Here is a 23,085-nt window from a genome sequence, read left to right as displayed (position 1 = left end):
AGAATCCCGTGAGCACGGAGCTGCCGTTGCACTTCACTTTGGAGAGATGGATTGCCCATGGCTTGTTGAAGCGTAGAAACAAGATAGTTAACAAGCATTGAAGCATCATTAGTAGCTTGCTCATGAGCAAAATCAAAGTTATCAACACTAATTTCACTCTCTTTACTATTGTCAGCCATTCTAACAACTTTTAGGTGAAAATTTTTTAGGTGTACTTTGGCACTTCAATCCCTAGTTGCTATTCCTCTTTTCCCCTTTAGAAAAAGCACTCAAGCTACTTTACCCGCGGCTCGAATACCATTAATTGCAAGGAATAGAAGAGAGGGTCTTTCGACACCAAAATAGCACCGGCTCCTGTCAAGCTTCTAATAGCTCAATAGTGGTTAAGCCATAGGCAAGCCCCGTAGGACTCCACTATTAAGACCATAGCTCTCGACGGTGATGCCCCGTTAACTGCACGAAGGCAGGCGCACTGCAAGGCTGAAAAATCCCTATTCTACTTACTCACAGGCAATTAATAATACCAACCATTTGAAGCTAGCTTGAGGACCTCCCTTCTTGAGTAGGAAAAGAAGTACTTATGTGTAGCGGAAATTAGCATGAACATAGTGGGCATTTCATTAGAATAGATTCCTAATGAGAATTACAAGAGTGCTTGGGTGGAGAGAGCAACAAAAAGCATAACACCTAGTTAGATAGCATCAACAATACTTTCAAAAGAGAGAGAAATTAAGCTATTGACAACACTTGAGGACCGGATTTGCATGGAGCCGGTCCCCCCTCCAAAAGGCTTTGTATTATGGTTTCTCCCATCAAGAGAGACATTGTACAATACAATTCTTTGTGTTCCTTCAAGACTAGCTAGTGCAATGAAGATGGAAGCTTCATGCACTAATCAAAACACTTAATCAAACACAACTTGAATTATCCCCGTTCTCAGACCCAAGACCTCACACACCTTCGAAGATGGTGAGAGCTAGCAGGGTATGAGAGTAGATTGAGAGGAAGAAGGAGTATCTTACGAGAAAGATGTACATCTCCTCACATAATCACTCATATTAGCATAGCTTAGCTTAGTAATTAGCTTGGTAGAGAAGATGAGCATGCATTGAAGCTTGGCTCTTGGTTGGATTTGCATCCACATGCCAAGAGAGTGTTGATGTAGGCTTCTATCTCACAAGCTTGGAGTAGGTGATGAGCTCTCCATTAAAGCTTGGGAGGAGATAGAGTATTCTTTCTCCACACATGGTCAAGTGTGTGTGTGTCAATGCCAAGCAAAAATCAGCCCCCTCTCTCTCTTGGGCGAGCCCTTCCTGCTAAATTGGTCTGGCTTTTGCCTCATTGGACCTCCCCAAGTCAAGCCAATGGGTGTTAAGCAGCATAAGTGATAGCCTTCTGACATGTGTCCCCCTTTCCCCTTTTGTGAGAGCTTTAGGTAATTAAATAATTAAACTAAACTCTCATTGGACCCCTTTGCCTCCTGGCCAATAGGAATCAGGCAAGCCATTGGGCTCCTGAATGCTCATTGGGCCCCTTGGGAGACTGCCCAATAGTCCTCTAGGAGACTTAATTCTCATTGGTTTCTTTTATTTAATGTTTTCAAATTAATTAAACTAGATTTACTCTAGCTTAATTCTCATTGGTCCACTTCAAGGATCTTCCAATAGGAATTGGGCACACCTTGTGGGCATCTGTCCTAGGGAGCTGACATGTGTCCCTACTTCCCTTTGTGTAAAGGGAGCCTGTGTGTGTGTGTGTGGCTTTCTCTCTCATCCCCTACTAAATGGGCTCGCCCCCTCCTTTGTAGGCTTTGAAGAAGACTTTTGTACACACACTAAGCATCCAATTTTCCCTAGGGTTGACCTTTGGACACAACCTTTGAATTTTGGAACCTTAGCATTTTGGAAGTCTTAATGGGCTGAACCTTAGGGTCTTTCTAGCCCATTGTTGCACATGGCTGTTTTGCAGATGGCCCCCCCTTTTGATCCCTATTTTCCCTCCTTTGGATCCCTGTTGTGGCCGGTCTGCTAGCTTAACCAATATTCTAGCTTTTTCTCCCCTGGTACCTCCCCACATTAAATGATCAGTTTAATATGAGAAAATCATTTAGGAGAATTAGATATTGATTATTATAACAGTACGTGATTTTAATGGTGTTCTTGTTAGCATGCATCTGTTGAAGGGTGTGCAGGCGGTGGCCTGTGAGTGTGGACCTAGGAGACATTAGCCATTGCACCCACCTTCCAAGGCTTGGTTAGAAAGGCCAAGTGATAAATCTTGGGTCTACCTTTCCCACACACTTTGTTTAAAATTTCAAGGTGGTCAATACATGAGAAATGAATCATCATGTCTACCTTCAAAAAATAAGCTAGATTGGCCAAGTGGTGGCTCTTTGATTGTTAGTAGGTTGCTACGATGGACATCTATAGCATAGCTATCTAGCACTAACATAATATATCAACACTCAGGGAAGTGACTCGGATGGGGCACAAAGACTCTTTGAGGTTGTCAATCTCAAGAAGTGAACCTAACAAGAAACACTTTAACTCAACAAGAAAACCACCACTCAATGATCAAAAAAATTTCCTATGTCCTTTTCAATGCTATAGGTCATCACGGTATTTTGGCACTCGAACGAACTCAAAATGCAGTGAAACTTTAGGAGGAGATCTAAGACACCTAGGGTCACTATCCTACCAAGTCCGGTTGCAATCAAATAAGGTAACTAAACTGCCAACTATTATGAAAAAGGTCCTAAAAACTACAACAAAACTATCTAAAAAGGTCGCCTTATGGTCTAGGAACACTCTCCTACAATCAAACCGTCAAAAATAGTGATTTAAGCACTCAAACATGAAGATTAGACTCACTAACTCATAGTCACAAACCTCAACAAAACTGACAATGATTACACTAGAATGAGAGAGCAAAGAGAGAGGAATACAATGCAAGTTTCAGAATTGAAATTGGACTACCCAATCGTGAGAAAAGTTGATTACAAGTTGGAGCAACTTAGTATCTTGAGCGTACTTTTTGCAGAGCTCCATCTTCTCTTCCAAAGATAAGCCTCCTTTCACATTAAAGTTATTGACCTTTATACCTAGGTCTTTCTAAATGGCCAGTGGCCAACTCACATGGACTTTTACAAATGTCATGACAATATTACAACTTAGGGAATCAACTTGCTACTCTCAAATCGTGATTTACAAAGAGTATCACTACACTAGATTGGAAAAATAATAGAGTACAAATGTGGTGTCCGGCTAAGTGTCTGGCCAAGTGTCTGGCCAAGTGTCTGGCCAAGTAGATGTCTGTTCGATCAATCTGCTAACATCCCCCCTTCCTAGCTCGTGTCGTCCCTTGACACGATTATATGAAACCTTGTTGTTAGGTTTGTCTGTAGTCTGTCTTCAAGCTTGGTCTTTAGATTTGGAATAGCTTTGTCGTTGATGATGCTCCCCCCCTCCTTGAGTTCTTCACATCTGTTGTGTTCTTGTTGATGCGTGTTGGACTTCAATTGTCGAGGCAATTTTCCATCCTATTGATCATTCTTCTCTTTGCTGCTACTTTTGGCCGTGAAGATGGCTATTGATGTGCCTCATTTATCATTGACTTGATGGTGGAATCGCTCTTGGTATCCTGTAATACTTCACTAATGTCAGTATTGTTGAGCTCCTTATGCGTTTCGTTGAGAGATTTCCTGTTGAAGTTGCCATTGTTTGTCCGTTGTCTTTGTATTCCATTCTTCATTTTGCCCGTGTTTTACGAAGCTTGGTTGTTTTCCTTGAATGTAAGATTTTCTCTTCATAAGTATGTTGGAATTTGTAGCTGTAGCTGTCAATTAATTTTGGTAGTCATTTTCTTATTGCTAATGTAGAAGGAATATATATAAGAAGATGATGTGTTTCTAGATTAGGGTCTAAATCTGGATGACCAAAGAGAAAAAACCCGGTCGAAAAAAGTGTCTTTGGTATACGCTCTTATTGGAGTTGAGAAGTTGGACTTGAAGTATCTGTCATGCAAGGTGAGTGCTTGGGAGAAAAAAAGAAAGAGTGCCTAATGTAAGTGCCAATTATGGAACACTATATGCATATGAGAAATTTGTAATAAAAAATCATGTAGTGAGAAAGAGGATTTTGATGGGTGCTTCAAGGAACAAATGTATTACATGTGACATCAAAGGACGTCACGATAGCTTCCACGTTTCCAAGAAGGGTTTTTGATATAAAAGCTTCTCCACTCATAACTCTCTGTGAAGTGCGAGAGTGTCTTGTAGACATCCTCCTTCACTTCTCGGGAGGCCAATCAAGAAGACCCTCCTCACAAAAGGGGTTACACATATTTGCCCAAGAAAACAATGATGGTTGAGCAACTTGCAATCCAAGGTGTGGATCTAGCAAGTCAAGGAGAGACCCTAGCCATACTGCGCACTCGTATAGCAAAGTTGGAAAGAAAGTTGACATGGTACGAGGCAAGATATGGGCCTGTAATTGAAGAAGAGATAGTCCCTTCCCGGTTGTCACATTGCAGTGTCGTCTGTTGCGTTGCAACCGCAGGTAAGAGCTCTGCGCGTTGACGTAAGCATTTCATGGTAATCGGTAGCTTTTGGCGTCGCCGATCTGTGGCCTAATTTCATTATAAGTAGGAATTTAAGCTTTAAAATCATAAACTAAGTATAGGTGAGGTATTGGGGCATCATTGCTAAGCATTTAGATGCATTATGGATCAAAAATGACTAGATCAAAAACTCATGGTGGCTATTAATAATCGTGATTTTTACACTTGACCTAAAGTGAGATTTGAGACCATAGGCGTGTGTGCTTAGGTCTTATAAACATGTCCTAGAAGTTTCGTGATGTTTGGATGTCGTTTGATGCTGTAACGATGATGATTTGTTTACCGATGAGCGATTAGCTTTTGGTGATTTCTGTCATTTGAGTGTAGCTTGAGTTAGATGCGAGTTTTTTGTTTTTTTCCAAGAGATTGACCACCTCTTGTAGCCTCTATGCATTAGTCGAGTTAGCTTCGTCGCATGGATTGACAATTTATTCGTGGTTCTCGCTATGTCTGCAATAAGATAGGAGCAAGGTTAGACACCCGTCCCACATTTGGCACCATTGCCGGGATCGAAGAGACCTAAACTAGAAAAAAACACGAGCGTCTTATGAAATTATCCTTTAACTTCCTCTAGGATCTCCTAGAGTAAAAACTTGCTTTTTAAAACCGCATAGCTTAAGATTGTCGTCTTTTGCTCCGTAGAGGTAGCTTGGAAGAAAGTCATACTTGCTAAGTACCTTTAGGATTGTAGAATTGTAGAATTAGATTAGTATTTTGAGAATGATTGGTGGACGAGACAAGTCTTAAGATCAAGGCTCAAAAAACCATAAAAAACAAGAAAACGAGTGTTTGTGGACACTTTCCACAACCCCATTGCAGGAGAACCAAAGAGTAGGGTAAGTAAAATCCAAGGTGGAATTCAGAACATTGCTCTCTCCAAAGAATCAATTGTGAGTTGTTATGTGAAGTTGCACAATTTCAGGTCTACGGCTAGAAATAGCACCAGAAGACTATCAACCACTCAATTTGACCGGAGAGTATGCTTAAAAGTTGTATGAACCAATGGGTAAGCTCAAGGACACATTGAGGTAGAAATTTCAAGAGTTTGCAAAAACTCAGATTATTTACTTTTTCTTGATATTCTAGGCCAAATTAAGTTTTGACTTAACTCATAGGCTTAAAATAGCTCATGAAAAGACTGTCCAGTGAAAAAGTTCAAAAACGTGTTCATTTTAGGTCAAAAGTAAATAATCACATTTTTTTCATTTGGCTCAAAGTGAATCAAGGTTGATACCACAGATTTTATGCATGATTACAAACATCTTTTGTGAAGGCTCATAGAGTTTGGATCACAAAACAGACCAAAAACTTGGCATAAACTGAAATTCGTACTGATTGTCGAGAAATTGTGTGTGACTTATGAATCTTGTTCAAATTCTGTGAGACTTGACTCAGAGGCTTAAAACACATCATAAAAAGATTGTTCATTGAAAAACTTTCAAAAACTCTTTATTTTAGGTCAAAAGTAAATAATCGTATTTTTTGTATTTGGCTCAAAATGGATCAAGGTTGATACCACATACTCTATGCATAATTACAAACATCTTTTGTGAAGGCTCATAGAGTTTGGATCACAAAACAGACCAAAAACTTGGTAAAAACTGAAATCCGTACTGATTGTCGAGAAATTGTGTCTAACTTGATGAATCTTCTTCAAATTCTGTGAGACTTGACTCAGAGGCTTAAAACAGGTCATAAAAAGACTGTCATTGAAAAAATTGCAAAAAGTGTTCATTTTAGGTCAAAAGTAAATAATCGTATTTTTTGCATTTGGCTCAAAATGGATCAAGATTGATACCACAGACTCTATGTATGATTACAAACATCTTTTTTGTGAAGGCTCATAGAGTTTGGATCACAAAACAGACCAAAAACTTGATAAAAATTGAAATCCGTACTGATTGTCGAGAAATTGTGTTTGACTTGATGAATCTTGTTCAAATTCTGTGAGACTTGACTTAGAGGCTTAAAACAGGTCATAAAAAGATTGTCCAATGAAAAATTTACAAAAAGTGTTGATTTTAGGTCAAAAGTAAATAATCGTATTTTTACATTTGGCTCAAAATGGATCAAGGTTGATACCAAAGACTCTATGCATGATTACAAACATCTTTTGTGAAGGCTCGTAGAGTTTGGATCACAAAACGGGCCAAAAACCTGGTAAAATTTGAAATTTTGTACTGATTGTCAAGAACTTGAGTGTGACTTGGTAAATCTTGCTCAAATTTAGTGAAACTTGACTCAGAGGCTTAGATTGAAGTGTGAAACAAGTGTGTATGCTCAGATGACCAAAAATATGTAAAAAATTGCCAGAGATAAATAATCACGATTATTTACTTTTGCCCTATTTTTCAACTTTTTTGACCAACTAAGCATACCACAAGTTTTATCATGTTATATTAAGCCCACAAATCAAATTTGGTAAGATTTGGATAATTGGAGTGAAATTTGTGGCCAAATTTATAAAGTTCGTCTACATACACAAAACTGTTGACCATTTGAAAACTGTTCATCATTTGAACAGGGATTATCCAAACTTGGTGCAACTTTGCTAGGGAGATTAAGTTGAGTTGCTTAACCAGTTGGTATCAACATTTTCACAAAATGTTGTTAAAAAATACCATAAGTAAATAATTACGATTATATACATCTGCTCTAGAATTAAGAAATTTTGCACAAGTGAGTATACCACAAGGTCAAGCATATCAAGTAGACTCCAAAAATCAAATTTGGTGAAATTTGGATCTCAAAATTGAGACTTAAGCCAGATTCTTGGAATCAGAGTCTTCGGAAAGTAAACAATTGATAACTTGGACAAATCTTGTTCAAACTCAACCAAACTTGTCCAAAGACCACAACAAGGTGATTACTTGGCAAAACAAGCCTAAAAAGTGTAGAAAGTGAGAAAATTAAATAATCACAATTATTTACTATTGAAGCTCAGAGACAGAATTTTGGACTTTTGAGCTTGTACATTGTTAGAACAACATAATACAAGGCCACTAGTCAAGTTTGGTTTCCATCGGATCAAAATTAATACATAATCGCCCAGTTTTCAAGTTGCAGATTAGTCCTTTAGCTCCTTGCAAGGATAGAATTTGGAAATCTCGTTTGTTGACTCACTCAACTCAAATTGAAGAACAAGGTTGCAGGCAAAGAACTGGGAGCTTGAAAGGAGCTAAATTCAAGTCAACTGCCAAAACGGATAACAATCTAATCCGCCGGTTAGGTTATTCAAGTCCCAAATTTTCATCATTTCAAAGGCTACAATCAATTTTGACACATTCCAACTAGAGTTAGTCAACTCTTGTGAGTCTTAAGAGCAGGTAACTGCAAAAGTGCTTTGACACAAGTAGTTTTGTCAAGCCGGAGCAAGAGAAAATTGACCGAGAAACATCAAAATCTGCTAAAGGACATCTTTACAAATTAAGCACAGCATGGACTCAAGTCAAGCCAAGAGTTCAAATGCACGGGAATCAAAGCTAACATTCCAACTAGAGTTAGTCAACTCTTGTGAGTCTTAAGAGCAGTCAACTGCAAAAGTGCTTTGACACAAGTAGTTTTGTCAAGCCGGAGCAAGAGAAAATTGACCGAGAAACATCAAAATCTGCTAAAGGACATCTTTACAAATTAAGCACAGCATGGACTCAAGTCAAGCCAAGAGTTCAAATGCACGGGAATCAAAGCTAACGAGTAGCAGTGGCAACACATGTACAACAACATAGTAAATTTTATAGTTGTATAGATACATTGACGATAAGGTTTTGTTTACATATTCGGAAGGCCATAGGTATCTTATGAGTGGCAAAAGGAGCACAAGAGCCACGATCCTATTGATCAGAGTAAAGCAGATTCAGAGAACTCCCAGATCTTCATAGATTTTAGTGGAGCCAGGTATTGCAAGCTCAAAGATGAAGTGTAGATGGAAGTTCAAAAATTCAATTCAAGTGGTTACCCACAACAACCTGCACAAGCCAGTGTCAGATCTATTGTTGAGAGCCAGAAATGGAAGATCCAACAGATCAACCAACATAAGCCAATCTAATTGGAGAACCAGGTCAAAGACGATACAAAGGTCAAGATGGAGCAGTCTACAGCTTGATGCTCAGTGTTTTAAAAGCAAATGCCGGCAATTTGGTTGGCACAAAAACAGAAGCTCCTTAGGTAGAGCTTGACATGACAGAACCAAATGAATACCACCAGTCATGGCATATTGCTCAGATTGTGGACGAAAAGCTGGATATTTTTCTGAAGATTGTCCAAGAAATCCAGACAACAAGGACACACCAACTACCAAGCAAGGTACAAAGAAAATTAGAAATGCGTATTTCGATGTAAGTGCATCTAACTTGTCACTTTTAATGCAATCAAATGATTTTGCATTATTATTAAAAGCACCAGTAAAAACAATGCAAGTTCAAAATCAGCATAAAGATACACATGCACCTGAAAAGCTTAAAATTGATCCTTTGAACAACAAATTCTTGCATGAATTTGGTCAAGGTGTCCAAATATCACCAAAGGTTGAAAAGAGTGTTAGGTTTGTAAATGATTTTGCATTCACTACCACAAGTGTACAATTGTTGGACGGGAAGCTACTCACACACCCATGAAGTGCATGCAAACACTACCTAGATCAACATAATGTCAATCGAGGACACAGATGACACGATAGGCACACGGAGGAAATCTCTTAAGCTTTTCAAGCTGAGACCATCCTACACATACAACATTCAGGAAGGCCAACTAAACCACAATCAAGAACCTCACTGCTCTCAACTACACCACCTAGCCACATACACACATACGGAAGGTAACTCGCCTAATCATGCCAGATTCATACGAAACTTAAGGAACACCATCCCCTCACTAGGATACACCTGTCCCTAAGCTTCTACACTCAAAACCCTCACTCTAAACCCATCTGCAAAAAACGCGTAGGATGACAGAACAAAATTTTGAAAGTGCCCGAAACTGAAATTTATGAGTACCTATGTGTAGCTTATGTCACCACGATTCTATAGACTACTAGCACACAGAAAACAGACATCGTTTGATACACTTACGGCCACAAATAGCTCGTAGATGCGTCGGCGTGTGTGCTTCGTCTCACGTGGAATGCTTGGCGTCGTCGCGTAGCTCTCCTCGAGCCTACAACAATGGTGCAGTCGGATCTCCAATGTGTTGAGCGAGCCGGACGTAGCGAGAGGATGAAGCTCACACTCACTCTCTTTCTCTCTCACACACAGTAGACGGCAGCGCTAAAAGTTTGATTATGATTAAAGTCTTACTTACAAAATGACCTAGGTACCTTATATACTAAGGCTACCTTAGGTTTAACCAAAAATGGGGTTGAAAGGGTCAAATGGCTTTGTATTTACAATTTGGAAGTGCCATTGCACCCCGGCTTCTGAAACTAGAATAACTACTCATTACAAATGACGTTTATAGCCATAATCCGCAGCATTTCATAACTCGCAAAAGATAAGACTTTGGTACGAAACTTGAGTTATGTTGTGTTGTTGACCCAGCGGTCAACATTCCCCCCTTCCGCGTTCATGTCGTCCTCGACATGACCTGATTGTCGATGGCGATGTGGTCTTTGCTGTCGTTTTGTTGTTGGAAAGAAAGTATAGACTAAAGCCTTTGCAGTAGCTTGTCTTGTTCATCCAATCCGATGTACATAGTCTTCTCATGATTCAGGAAAATCATAATTGATGACGAACTTTATGTCTTTCTCATCCACGCTCCGAGCTGCAGCATCTGTTTCTGTCATTATAGGTCTACTGCCAGATCTAAATTCAAAAAGAACCCAATGTCGTTGAACTTGACTCTTATCATCATGGATAGAGAAAGCTCCATCCATCATTTGCTCCAGCAAATCTGTCAATTCCAAGTATTTGTGATTCTCAGAAACAACTTCTACAATCTGTAGAATTGAGTGATTGGCTTTCTGATTTTGTGAGCCAATGACAACTTTGTAAGGATTTTGTTGTGAATTGTTGACCCAGCAGTCAACACTTTGCTATTGTTTTGGCTTCATCTGTTGCACTGCTTGTATCTTTGTCGAACCACAACAAGAACTATGATCCATTAGAGCGGACGTCTATCATCGTAACCATTCATCTTTTGAGATCCTCTAATTACTTTTATGTCTGCTCTTATTCATTGGTGACTTCTTTGTTTCTGTGCAATCATGTTGTTATTGTTGTCTGCAGCTTTGTCATTGTAGGCCATTCTTCGACTCGCCATTGAGGAGAAGTATGCTATGATCTGAAATTGGTGCTCCAATTCATTTGTCAATTGATTTGAGTATCATTTCCTTATTTTTGATGTAGAAGGAATATATACAAGAGGATGGTGATAGGTGTCTTTAGATTAGGGTCTAAAACCTGGATGACCAAAGGGAAAAAAACCCGATGGGAAAAAAATGCCTTTGGTATACGCTCTTATTGGAGTTGAGCAGTTGAACGTGAAGTACATGTTCATGAAAGGTGAGTGCTTGGGTGAAACACGAAAAGAGTGCCTGATGCAAGTGCCAATTATGGGACACTCTATATGCATATGAGAAATTTGTCACCAAAAGCATGCAATGTGAAAGAAGGAGATGATGGGTGTTTCGAGGAATAAATGTAGCACATGTGACATCAAAAGATGTCTCAATAGCTTCCACCTTTCCAAGAAGGGTTTTCGATGTAGAAGTTTCTCCACTCGTATCTCACTGTGCTCAGTATGTGAGTGTCTTTTGGACCTTCTCCTTCACTTCACCAGACTTAAGTACTTAGACTTCGACTCTTTTGCTCACCTATACCAGCATGAGCGACACCCCATAAATATGCTCAACTCTTTCAGCTTGAGCAGTACCTAGAATAGCTAAGACGCTTACACCACAGAGAATATTACTTGAAGCTTTGGAACTAACACCTCACTCATTTTGTGGCTTAGCTACTCGACTCTGACTTGTATGACTTGTCGGTTGCATGTTGACACTGCTTTGTGACAAGTTCTTCGGCTGTTGTAGTGGCTGCTGAGACATACTTCGTGAAGTTTCATCGTTTTCCTGTACCTTCTTCTCTTTGTAGTGCTCAGGCCTCTCGTTAGTCTTTTCTTCATGTGGATTATGGATTTTTTTATTTTTTCTTAATAATAAACAATGAAAATCCTAAAACAACTCAACAAAAGAAAAATCATTCAAATAGAAATCTAAATGCTATGTACACTATACACATGTCCCTAGGGGCTCATATATGTGTTTTGTCCCCATACTCCTTTGTAACACTATTATGAGGGCATATACTCTAAATTTCGTCAAAAAATATCACAATAAAACGCAAAAATGCAATGCATCTCACAAAACATTGCCCTCTAATAGTCATAATGTTAGGTCCGCATTCAGAATGCCTCCCCCCTTCCTATTTGGAGTCATCCTTTACGATAGGGTATCGCAAAGGGTATGTGTTGTGCTTGGGCAATTAAAAGTCAATGTATGGAAAAGATTTATGTTGTGCAAGATGTGGGTATAAGCAATTTGCTTATTGGCATTTGTTGGCGAGGCTTCCTATTCTAAGCAATGTAATGGTCTTTGAAGCTCGTGTATCGTTGCTTGATTGAAGCACTTGCTCTCTTCTAACTGTACTGCAATCGTAGAAAGAATTGTAAGAATTCAAGCGGCGATGCACTGACAGCAGTTTTGTTGTTCTTCTTTGGGACCCATTTCTTTGCGATTATTGGCTGTTTTGTTGCTGGCTCTCGTTTGGGAACCCATACTTTCCCGTGCTTCGTTTGTGTTTGAAGAGACTTCTTTGGGATCCACCTTTTTGTTGTGTGAGTCGATAGTAGTCGTTGCTTCGGCCCTTGTACGCTTGGTTGGTGACAGAATTCAGGCTTTGAAAGTTGATACTGTGGTTGTTTTGGAATCCAAATGAATTCCTGACTTTTTTGTGCTTGAATCAACTTCTTTGGAGCCCAAACCTGAGTTGTGGAAGCTTGCGACTTTGTGATATTCTTACCCGTTCGTGCATGCTTTCCTTGCTTTTGTTTTGGTGTTGGATCTTGTGATTTGTCATTAGAGATCTTTGTCTTCTTGATCCATATCTGTTTTTGGCCGATCTGGCTTTTTGGTATCCAGATTTGTCGAGCTTTTTGGCTTTGACTTGTTGTCCTGTTCTTTTGACCTGTCATGGTTGTTGCTGAAGGGGTTGGTGATAGTGATGGCCTGAGTTGATGATATGGGATGTCGTAAGATTCATCACTGTTAACCCACACGGCTCACGGACACCCCATCACCTACGACGGACGTGTATTATGTATTTGGTAGAGTCAGGTACCGGGCTTGTCGGACCAATAGGAAAAGGGTAAGAGTGATCGCCGATGAGAGGCGCACTCTAACTGGGACATTCAAGGGATTAGTTGGTTAAGCATGGGCGCCCAAGTGTGAATGGGGTGAGCTCATATAAAAGCCAACTAAACCTAATTTTTACTCATTCTCTCATTTGTGCAATAGAAGAGTGCTCTTGCTCCATCTCCATCTCCATCTCCATCTTCTTCTTCATCACCTCCTTGTGTGTGTGTGTGTGTGTGTGTGTGTGTGTGTGTGTGTGTGAGAGAGAGAGAGAGAGAGAGAGAGTGTGCGATCGAGCATTACGAAGGCACGACGGCGGCGAGGCGGTTGAGCGCGGCACGACTGCAGCTTCTTCTTCATCGCGGCGAGGAATCCACCACGAAGGCGAGCGTAGAGCGGTGAGTGACACACCCTTTGCTCTCTTGAGCTTGCTAGTTTAGGCTTGTTGTGTGCTTGGAGCCGTCTGCGGCTCGCACACGGTGTATTGGCAAGTCCCTTGCTTCGACAGTGCGGCAAGGAGCGCACATTTTTGGCGCCGCTGCCGGGGATATGCCCTACACTAAGCTCGGTTAGCACTTTACGCTTTCTTGTGGTGCAATCTCTATCATAGGAAAGGCAGGGAAGGAGTGTGTGTAGTTGTGTGGAGATTTCTGTTTTTTGCGTTTTCTACGTTTTCTGGTTTGCACTGCACAGTTAGCATTTCTTGCGTGTTTGCATTTTCTGCATTTTCTAGTTCTGTCAAGTTCCAATTTCTGCAATTTTTTGCATTTTCTGTGCTTTTTCAATTTTCTGCATTTCTTGCGTTTTTTTCAATTTCTGCATTTTTGCATTTTCAATTTCTGCGTTTTCAATTTCTGTATTTTCTGCATTAAAAAAAAAAAATTTATTTTTTTTCGGAAAAAAAAAATTGATGGAAAATTTTTTTTAAAAAAAATAAAAATAAAAAAATAAAAACGCGAGTGAGCGGGCGGTTAAATTTTTCGAAAATAAAAAACGTGACTCTTAAAACGGACGGGTTGGTTTGTATAAAAGATAGATCGGGATCATTTGCCCGAGCCCGAGCCCGAGCCCGAGCCCAGGCCCAGGCCTCAGTCCTCAGTCTTATGATATACACTAGACTCACTCTTATATATATACCCTACTCCCTCAAGAGGGAATGAGAGCATGTGGGACAAGTCCTCCACTCTCCTCCTTTCTCTTCCCACTTGCACCCTTAGACTTTCTAGTTTGGGCCTAGTTCCCTACTGGAAATTGACAGTTTTAGGGATTCCGAGAGCATAGAGTGACCAAACGGAGGGCTGTAAAGCACGGCACGACCCTCTGACCGAGACGCTCGTTTTGAGCTATCATACGCTCTATTCTATAGCCGGGTCAGAAAAAAAAGGACCAAAAAGTCAAATTAAGGAAAGACTTGGGTTGCAAAACACCCAAAAATACTAGGTGAGGAGCTTTCACGGGCACTCACTGACACTTCTAGGGTATCAAAAGCACATGTACTTACGCTCTGGGCGGGTGCTAGAACACGAGCATATTGAGGGTGCCTCTGTTCATACGGACACCCATTACCCATCCACGATAAGCTCTAGACCCTCAGCGGGGACACAAGGTAGCACCACCCAAGACCCTAAAATAGCCGCTAGTGATTCCTCCTCCGACTCAGAGATCATGGAAGCATACCCTACCCAAAACACTGAGAGAGAAGGCCATGCACCTCCCGAAGCTCCACAGCCTAGTACTAGTATGTTTAGCCGTTTCATGGAAACATTAGGTAGAGCTACTCGCTCGGAACCTGATGCAAATGAAGCACACGAAGGGGGTGGGGAAGTGGACTCTCCTTTCACATCGCACGTGGACCCCACACCCCCAAAGAGTGTCCATATGGATATCCTACCTGGGATGACTGAGTCGGACAATGTGGATTGGGTCCACCTAGCAGCAACCATAGACACTTGGGGAAATAGGGGGACGACCTGGGTAACACCTGAGGGGGATGAAATGCCTGTACCCTTAAATATGCTACAAGCAATGCATATCGGTTCCGACAAGACTCATCCTAATGTAACGAAGAAAACATACAAGTGGGTCCCTAAAGCTTCTTTAGTGACCATAGCTAGTGCTAAAAAACAGAAGCCTTGTAAGAAACGTACCACTCGCTCCAAGAAAAGTAAGAAAATGTTGCGATGGGTCCCTAAACGACTATTGGAAGCCCAAGGCTACTATCAAGGAAATGATCAAATCTGGGTGCCAAAACGTAGATTGTGCTCTTACCTATCACCTGACCCAAGTGAGCCCAATCCCGTAGCTCCAAAACGAATCAATGATCGTGGAAAGGAAAAAATCACAGAATGCTACACACCCGCTCCCGAGCTAGTTTGGGTACCAAAGAAAGAACGATTTGTTCCACCTAGCTCAGGAAGGGGGGAGTCCCATGAAGCTTCTAGCTCCTCATGTAATACATCCATAGAGGTAAAAGCTTCTACACCACCTCCATCTATAGTAGTGGACCTCCATGAAGCTACAAAAGAATCCACACCTCCCAGTGTTCAAGAATCACCTGATGAACCACTTCAAGTTCGATCCTGGGAGAGTACCTTACCACCCTTGCAACTTGACGAGGCACCTAGGGTAATAGAAAACTACTGGCAAAAATACTCACCTATTACCAACTGGAACAATTGGTTTCAAAGGGTGGCAAGCTCATTTCAAACGGTATGATCTACCCAAGGAAGGGGGGAGTGTTTATGGACATCCATCATTCACTTTCTTCCCTCTCAACCTTTTTCCCTGACCTCTTAATCTCCGATCTTAGGGAATGTACATATAAAGCCTTATACTCATACAAACAAAAAAAAGAAAAAAAAGAGCAAGAGCAATTAGCAAACAAGTATGCACATTAAAAGTCAAAACATTGACTCAGACCTACACATGTCACATCTGGTACAGTGAAACAGAAACCTATGCCATAAAACACCTTTGATCCTCATCACTTGAGTGATGGAGGGTAGGTAAGATTAGTACGTTAGGAGTGTTTCTGTTTTAGAGTTGGGAGATTAGCGAAGTTCTCTTTTCCCACTGATGTGCCTCCTAGAGGTATTGTTTGTGTTTCATAGTGTGTACAGGAACGTGTTGCTATTGATAGGATTTGGACCTTCATGGAACCTTTCTCTCGTTCACACTTCAAATCAAGCGCGACCATCGACACAAACAGGTGTTTCTTGTCCATTAGCATTGCCCTTTATCTTTTTTGCATCTATGATTGTCTGCTTTAATTGTGATTGGTAGCATAATATTCAGTGCATTTGCTTAGTATCAAACATTTAATTCAATGTAATGTTTTGTCATAATCAGTTGTCTAGGTTTAAAAATCAAGCAGTCCGACTAAGCTAGTTTGACCAAGCTAGGTATTAGAAATCTTCTCTTAATACCATGGGGAATGCCTTCCTAATAAGCAATGGTTACTTAGGTTCTTAATCCGATTTAGGCAGCATTGTATGAAATGTACTAGGGCTTTCTAGTGGGCTTAACCCTATTGACCTTTAGCTTAAGTATTATAAAGGGAGTTTACTAATGTGATGAGCCTGGGGAGGGTAACAATGTTATATGACCCCCCAAAGTTACAAAATTAAAATGTTGAAAATGAACAAACAAAAAATCAAAGTGCCACAATGTAAAATTTTAAGCTGGAAGAGAAATCTCAGCTTGATTTGGTACTTCACTCACATGTATCGCCTATGGTACTAGAGCCCTAGAGGTTCCCAGTGTGGGCGCTTTTCCTTGAAAAGCAAAAAACCCAAGGCATACAAAATAAGCACACACATCATAATTGAATCAATGTGAAAAGACTTTGGGGGTTCAAAGAAAAAGTAATCAGTCAGGCGATGATTTCATGAGAAATTCCTTTTATGGTAGCTTAACTACAAGGTCTTCTAGATATAGCCTCTAGTCAGCCCTCGAACATCAAATACTTGGCTCTCGTGATTAAACAACTTAATTGACCACAGATAATTAAGAAGCTTACCCATGGTATTAATATTCGATCTCTAGTGCCTTTCGACCGTCAAATTAGCGACCCCAGACTTGTTTAATTTTTTACCTTTACATTTGTTTATGCATTTGATTACATTGCAATTTAATGTTCATTGCTAACAAATTGTTTGAAATTCTTTTACCAATCAATGGGTCTACCTAAAACTGCATATGCTTTTTAAGAGAATGCAATTACTGTGGCAATGTTGTTTGATTTTGCAGTGACTGAAGAAGGCTAAGGACATTCATCTCAAATGCTCTTCCACCTTGACGAACCAGCTTCAACTCAATAGCTTCCGAGGACGGAATCTACATCAGGAAGGGGGGCATGTTAACCCTCACGGCTCACGGACACCCCATCACCTACGACGGACGTGTATTATGTATTTGGTAGAGTCAGGTACCGGGCTTGTCGGACCAATAGGAAAAGGGTAAGAGTGATCGCCGATGAGAGGCGCACTCTAACTGGGACATTCAAGGGATTAGTTGGTTAAGCATGGGCGCCCAAGTGTGAATGGGGTGAGCTCATATAAAAGCCAACTAAACCTAATTTTTACTCATTCTCTCATTTGTGCAATAGAAGAGTGCTCTTGCTCCATCTCCATCTCCATCTCCATCTTCTTCTTCATCACCTCCTTGTGTGTGTGTGTGTGTGTGTGTGTGTGTGTGTGTGTGTGTGTGTGTGTGAGAGAGAGAGAGAGAGAGAGAGTGTGTGCGATCGAGCATTACGAAGGCACGACGGCGGCGAGGCGGTTGAGCGCGGCACGACTGCAGCTTCTTCTTCATCGCGGCGAGGAATCCACCACGAAGGCGAGCGTAGAGCGGTGAGTGACACACCCTTTGCTCTCTTGAGCTTGCTAGTTTAGGCTTGTTGTGTGCTTGGAGCCGTCTGCGGCTCGCACACGGTGTATTGGCAAGTCCCTTGCTTCGACAGTGCGGCAAGGAGCGCACAATCACTATCGCTACTATCCTCAGCAAGGTTGACTTCTTGTACTTTCCCTTGATTTTTTGGCTGGTAGTGGAAAGTTACTTTCTGTTTGCTCGTAGGTGGTAGTTTCTTGGAGAACTTTTCTAGCCCATTGATTGGAGCATTGTTAGCTCGTTGCTCTGGTCGTCTTCCTCCTAGATGAGTCTTTGCCTCCTTATTAGGAGCCATGTATGAGGATGCTTGTGGTGGCTGTGTCTTCACTGAGGACTTTGGAATCCACTTTTGATGCACTTTATTCGTGTAGCGATGACATTGATTCCCGGGTCGTTGATCTTCTTGAAGCTCGAAGTGTTCTACAGAGTCATAGAACTCGTCGTCTTCTTCATCTTTTGATTCTCCACATTTATTTGTTTGCTCCTTATTTCGAGAGCTTGTTGATGTCTGGATTTCTTTGTTTTCCTGGATTACACTCACTGCAAAATAAGGAACGACATCATAGCCATTTTCATTGTAAGGTCTCTGACCCAATCACAAGAGCACCCTTGTACCACGAAATGAATACAATGGAATAAGTTACTATTTTTAGCAGTTTTCCAGATTCTGTCAGTGCCATGATGTTTAGAATGTTATGAAGCTTCAAAATGTGAATTAAAATAATTTGTGTAAAATTTCCAAAAATAGTAAGTTTTTGGTCACCCGAACCGTCCAGTCTCGACCGTCTCGAAAATCTGCACCCGTACCCCGAATTTGAAAAAAATGCATTTTTGGACCCCGGGGGCTGCTAAATATGGCAGGTACTCGGGCCAGTACGCCTTAGTTAGAGCTTTGTATGGCAATTTACGGCATCAAAATCCGATTCGTATGACCCGTTTTAGCCTAGAACCAACTTTCCTAAAAATTGTCCGGGGAGGCACCGGGGGCCCGGGACTGTGTGGGAACAGGTCCCAGGCCACTCCAGATCAGCTTTAGCAGCTAGGGGGCGCCCTCTTGCTTTGTGGGAGTCTTGGGAAAGCTGCCAAGCCTGCAACTCAGTCTCAGAACCAGTTAACCAAGCCAACATGACACTTGGTGGGCAGAGAACTGGACTTGCCATGCTTAACTGGAGAAGCTCCCAGATGCATTTAGCAACCCAGATCGATTTTCAGCCTGTAGGAGCCTATTTAAAGACCTGCATACACACACACACACACACACACACTTATGATCACACACACACACAGTGCATACACACACACCCACACACATTGGGGAGGTGCTGCCGAATCACACACCTATTGAAGAAGAAGCTATGAGGGAGGTGCTGCCGAATTTTCATCTCAAGAAGCTCGATTAGATCAGAAAATCGAGAAGATTACTAGCTCTTAATCACGGTAATAACAGTTTAATTAATGCCATCTGTGAATCTTTTTCTCTACCATCTAAATCCCTTGTCTATTATGCTTATTCCTAGTCAAAAATCTCTATGACTACTCTCTAAATTCTCCTTATTCGTACTCTATTATGTAATCATCATTCCATAGCTGAATTATCAGCCATTCTTCACTCTCGATTAATGATTGGAGCATAATTATCAGAATCTTCTCTCTCTAGATAGCATAGTAATTAGTCGGTAAGCTAATATTTTTGCAGATTGAAGAGAATCACTATTGTAATTACTCATTAACATTGTAGCTTAATTAAATTCATTCTCTTATGCATTAAGACGTAATTAAGGAGAAATTAATCCGTCAATAAGTCTCTAAGAATTGGTTTTTCCTCACACATATGCATAGGGTACATCTGCATCGTCTAATTGCTAGGAAATAGTTTAATCATACTTAATCCAATTCTCTGGTAATTCCAATAGTGAAATCCTAATTATTCTTGATCATGTAACCGAATAATTATCTTAGAGCCGGTTCCCATAGGATTATGTGCCATCCTGAATGATTGCTTTATGGAAGAAATCTAGACACTCATATAGGAGGGATTAACTCATGTCACTAATCTACCCATTGGACTGTTATGATGCTGTGAACCTTAGCTCTTTCCCCAAGCTAATCATTTAAATTAGTGAGAAATGGCCCCGGTTAAGAGGACGCGCTTCGGTGGTGCCCATGATCGCGAAGCAGGAACGAGCAATGTCAACGGAAAGGGGAAGGCTCCCATGGACGAGCAAATACCGGCCATCTCACGGGCCATCGATGATGAAATGGAAGAGGTAGGTCCCAATTTCTATTCAAGTTGTTTAATTAACATTGCATACGATTAGTTAGGAATGAACATATCCCCGAACATGTTGGAGAAATCCGACAGAAACCTCGGCATCGAATGCATAGTACATTTAAGTATAAAGTAGGAAAGAAATGATTGATGGGTATGCTGTTTGCAAGAGGAAAGAATGTTTGCTAGGGAAAATTTAGCTCGACATGTTCATTTTATTTCCAATGTTGAATCAGTCCTGACCCCCCTACTGATCACAGGGGGCAGAGTTCCTCGTTAGGGCTCTTGAATCCACAACATGCTTTCTATGCGGTGGATACCCACGACTTGCTTTCTATGTGGTGGGAACCCACGTCTTGCTTTCTATGCGGTGGGAGTGTCCATGCCGTGCTTTCTATGCGGTGGACATACCTAGTTGTATGGGCAGCTAGGCGACAATGGGAGGAGTGAACTCTCGCTAGAGAGGGGATGTTGTACCTCCAGGACATTGGAATTTTTATGAATAAGTTTGAGTAGAATTTTTATTAGAATTCTGTCTTGGTGTTGTTTGCAATACTGGTTGAAGGGATGTTTTAACGAACCATGTGATTCGGAATTAAACAAGGAATATTTATGTTGAACAACCTTTGTGGTAGTAATTAGGTCACACGAGGAAGTGTGAGTGTGGGGGTGGAAAGTGGGGGCTTGGCTCGGGTTGCCAAAGCCTACGAGATGGGTGGTCCCGATTGGTCAGGAACTCTCTGTCCCCATAGTGCTTACTCGATATTAGTAATGCTCATTGCCCCTAGAGTGGGGAATTCTCGAGAGTACGTGCCTCTGAAACATGGGGAAAAAGGCACTCGAGGCTTCTCTCCTCTTGGAAGGTGGGTCTTAGGATCGTTAGATAGTTAAGTACGCTTCCCCTGCGAGGTGGAGCTAGATCTCGTTGCTAGTAGGCTCGAACTCGACTCACTTTGTGATGAGAGATCGTCCGCTACTTGAACCCTGAACCATTTTGTTTGCTTCCGCTATAGATCTAGTGGCCACCAGGTTTACCATCAGATCCGTTGTTTGATACGACGGGGTGGGGACCTCACACCTGGTATCAGAGCCTAGGTTAGGCTGGGAAAATAAAGTCGTATTGTTTGAACATTTAAAAGGAACTGAAAGTATATAGGTAGTTGATCCAAATTCCTTGCATTGGTGTTGCAGGAAGACCCCGTGCTCGAATATCGGAAGTTCCAAGTGTTTGAGCTTATTTATGAGCAAGCTCGAAGATCCCCTGTTTACCAGTTCAGGCGAGATGTCATGGAGATACTGTTGAAGGCTTATACGCCACACTCCACTCGCATTGACAAAGGATGGGAACTTGATTGGACATTTCCAGGAGGGGTTTACTACATCAACGCTCGGAAGCTAGGATGCCTGGCTACCGACTTGAAGAAGATATGTTGGGGAGAAGAGTTGAGAGTAATAGAGATATTCTACTTGGGGCCACACGATTGGATCAGACTGTTTCGGGCAACTCCAACCAAACCATCAATGACTGGCTCTTGGAGAAGGTCACCAATGTGATCCCAGCAAACCGAGTCAAAACCTTTGGATTACTGAAAGCGGAACTCCGGCCCGATATCTTAGTTTATTATCCCCTCAAGAATGTGTATAAGAACTATTACACGAATGAAGTAGTGCATCATGTCAATACCATTTCCTAGGCGTATGTTATACGCAAATCCATAAAGCCTTGTAATAAGCGGTCACCAGTCATTCTAAACCTTGAGGAGTTTCGATTGTAATAAATTTCCATCAATAAAGTGCTTTTTGTCTCTGAATCTCTGTCTCTTGATAGAGTGGAATTTTGAATTTTATTAAAGTCTCGTGTCTCTTGAAATTCAAGTAATGGTATCAAGAATTTCGTATAACCCATGTAGGTACCGCTTGTTGCTCTGTACTCGGCAGTGCAAGAGAAGAAGCTTCTCCTCAAACAAGCCCAACCTCTGATCTTTAAGGGCGAGGGGGCAAATGTGGAGAGAGATGCGGAAGTATGGATGGAAGCCATGGACGACTACTTTGAAGCTGCAGGAACCCAACCCGTGAATCAGACCATGCTTGCGATGTTCCACTTGACTGGCGATGCCAAGATATGGTGGAAGCAACATTGCAGGGACATGGATATTAAGGGATCTTCCCAGTCTTGGGAAGACATCAAAGCTGCGATAATGGGGCGTTATTTACCACCTGCCTATAGGACCTTGAGAATGAATGAATTCTTTTCACTTCGGCAGCTGAATTCAACGGTCGAAGAATACTATGCAAAGTTTGTCACTCTTCGGAGATATGCTCCTAAGATGACCTTGGAACAACAGGTGGCAAGGTTCTGTCAAGGACTAATCGATCCCTTGAACACTCGGCTGGAGGCTCTCAGGCCGTCAACACTTCAGGATGCCTTGTTGAGGGCTAAACCTCTAGCTCTCGAAGTACAAAAGGCCAATCAGAATAGGAGGAATCATTGGGCAAAGAGGGCAAGGAACACTGCTTGGGACAACAGACCAGCCAACCAAACCTATAACCAGTGCCCTATTGTGGCTACCACTACAACCATGGAGTTCCCTGATGTTCGATGCTATGGTTGCGGCGAGCATGGACACTACAGATCCAATTGCCCCAGGAACATTCATGCAACCAACGCCAATGCCATACCCTTGAATACCCGTGGGCGTGGCCAAGCTAATGGAAGAGGAGGACGCGGAAGAATGAACAGAGGGCGAGGGCGTGGAGCTACCACCAGAGTAAATGCCGCAGTAGTTCAACCAACTGTGGGTGATGAAGCAGTGGAGAGAGCAACCCTACATGCTGCAATTGATAATCCCAATGGTTGTGAGCAATACGCAGTCATTCATACGCCAGGATCTCTCAGAGGTGAACAAGTTAACTTCCTTATAGATTGTGGCAGTACTCTTTCATTTCTTTCACCCAGATGCATGAGAAAGCT

This window comes from Adiantum capillus-veneris, chromosome 1, assembly GCF_014529385.1.
Source record: "Adiantum capillus-veneris isolate H3 chromosome 1, ASM1452938v2, whole genome shotgun sequence".
In the NCBI taxonomy this organism is placed as follows: Eukaryota; Viridiplantae; Streptophyta; class Polypodiopsida; order Polypodiales; family Pteridaceae; genus Adiantum; species Adiantum capillus-veneris.
Note: the sequence above shows the minus strand (reverse complement) of the source record.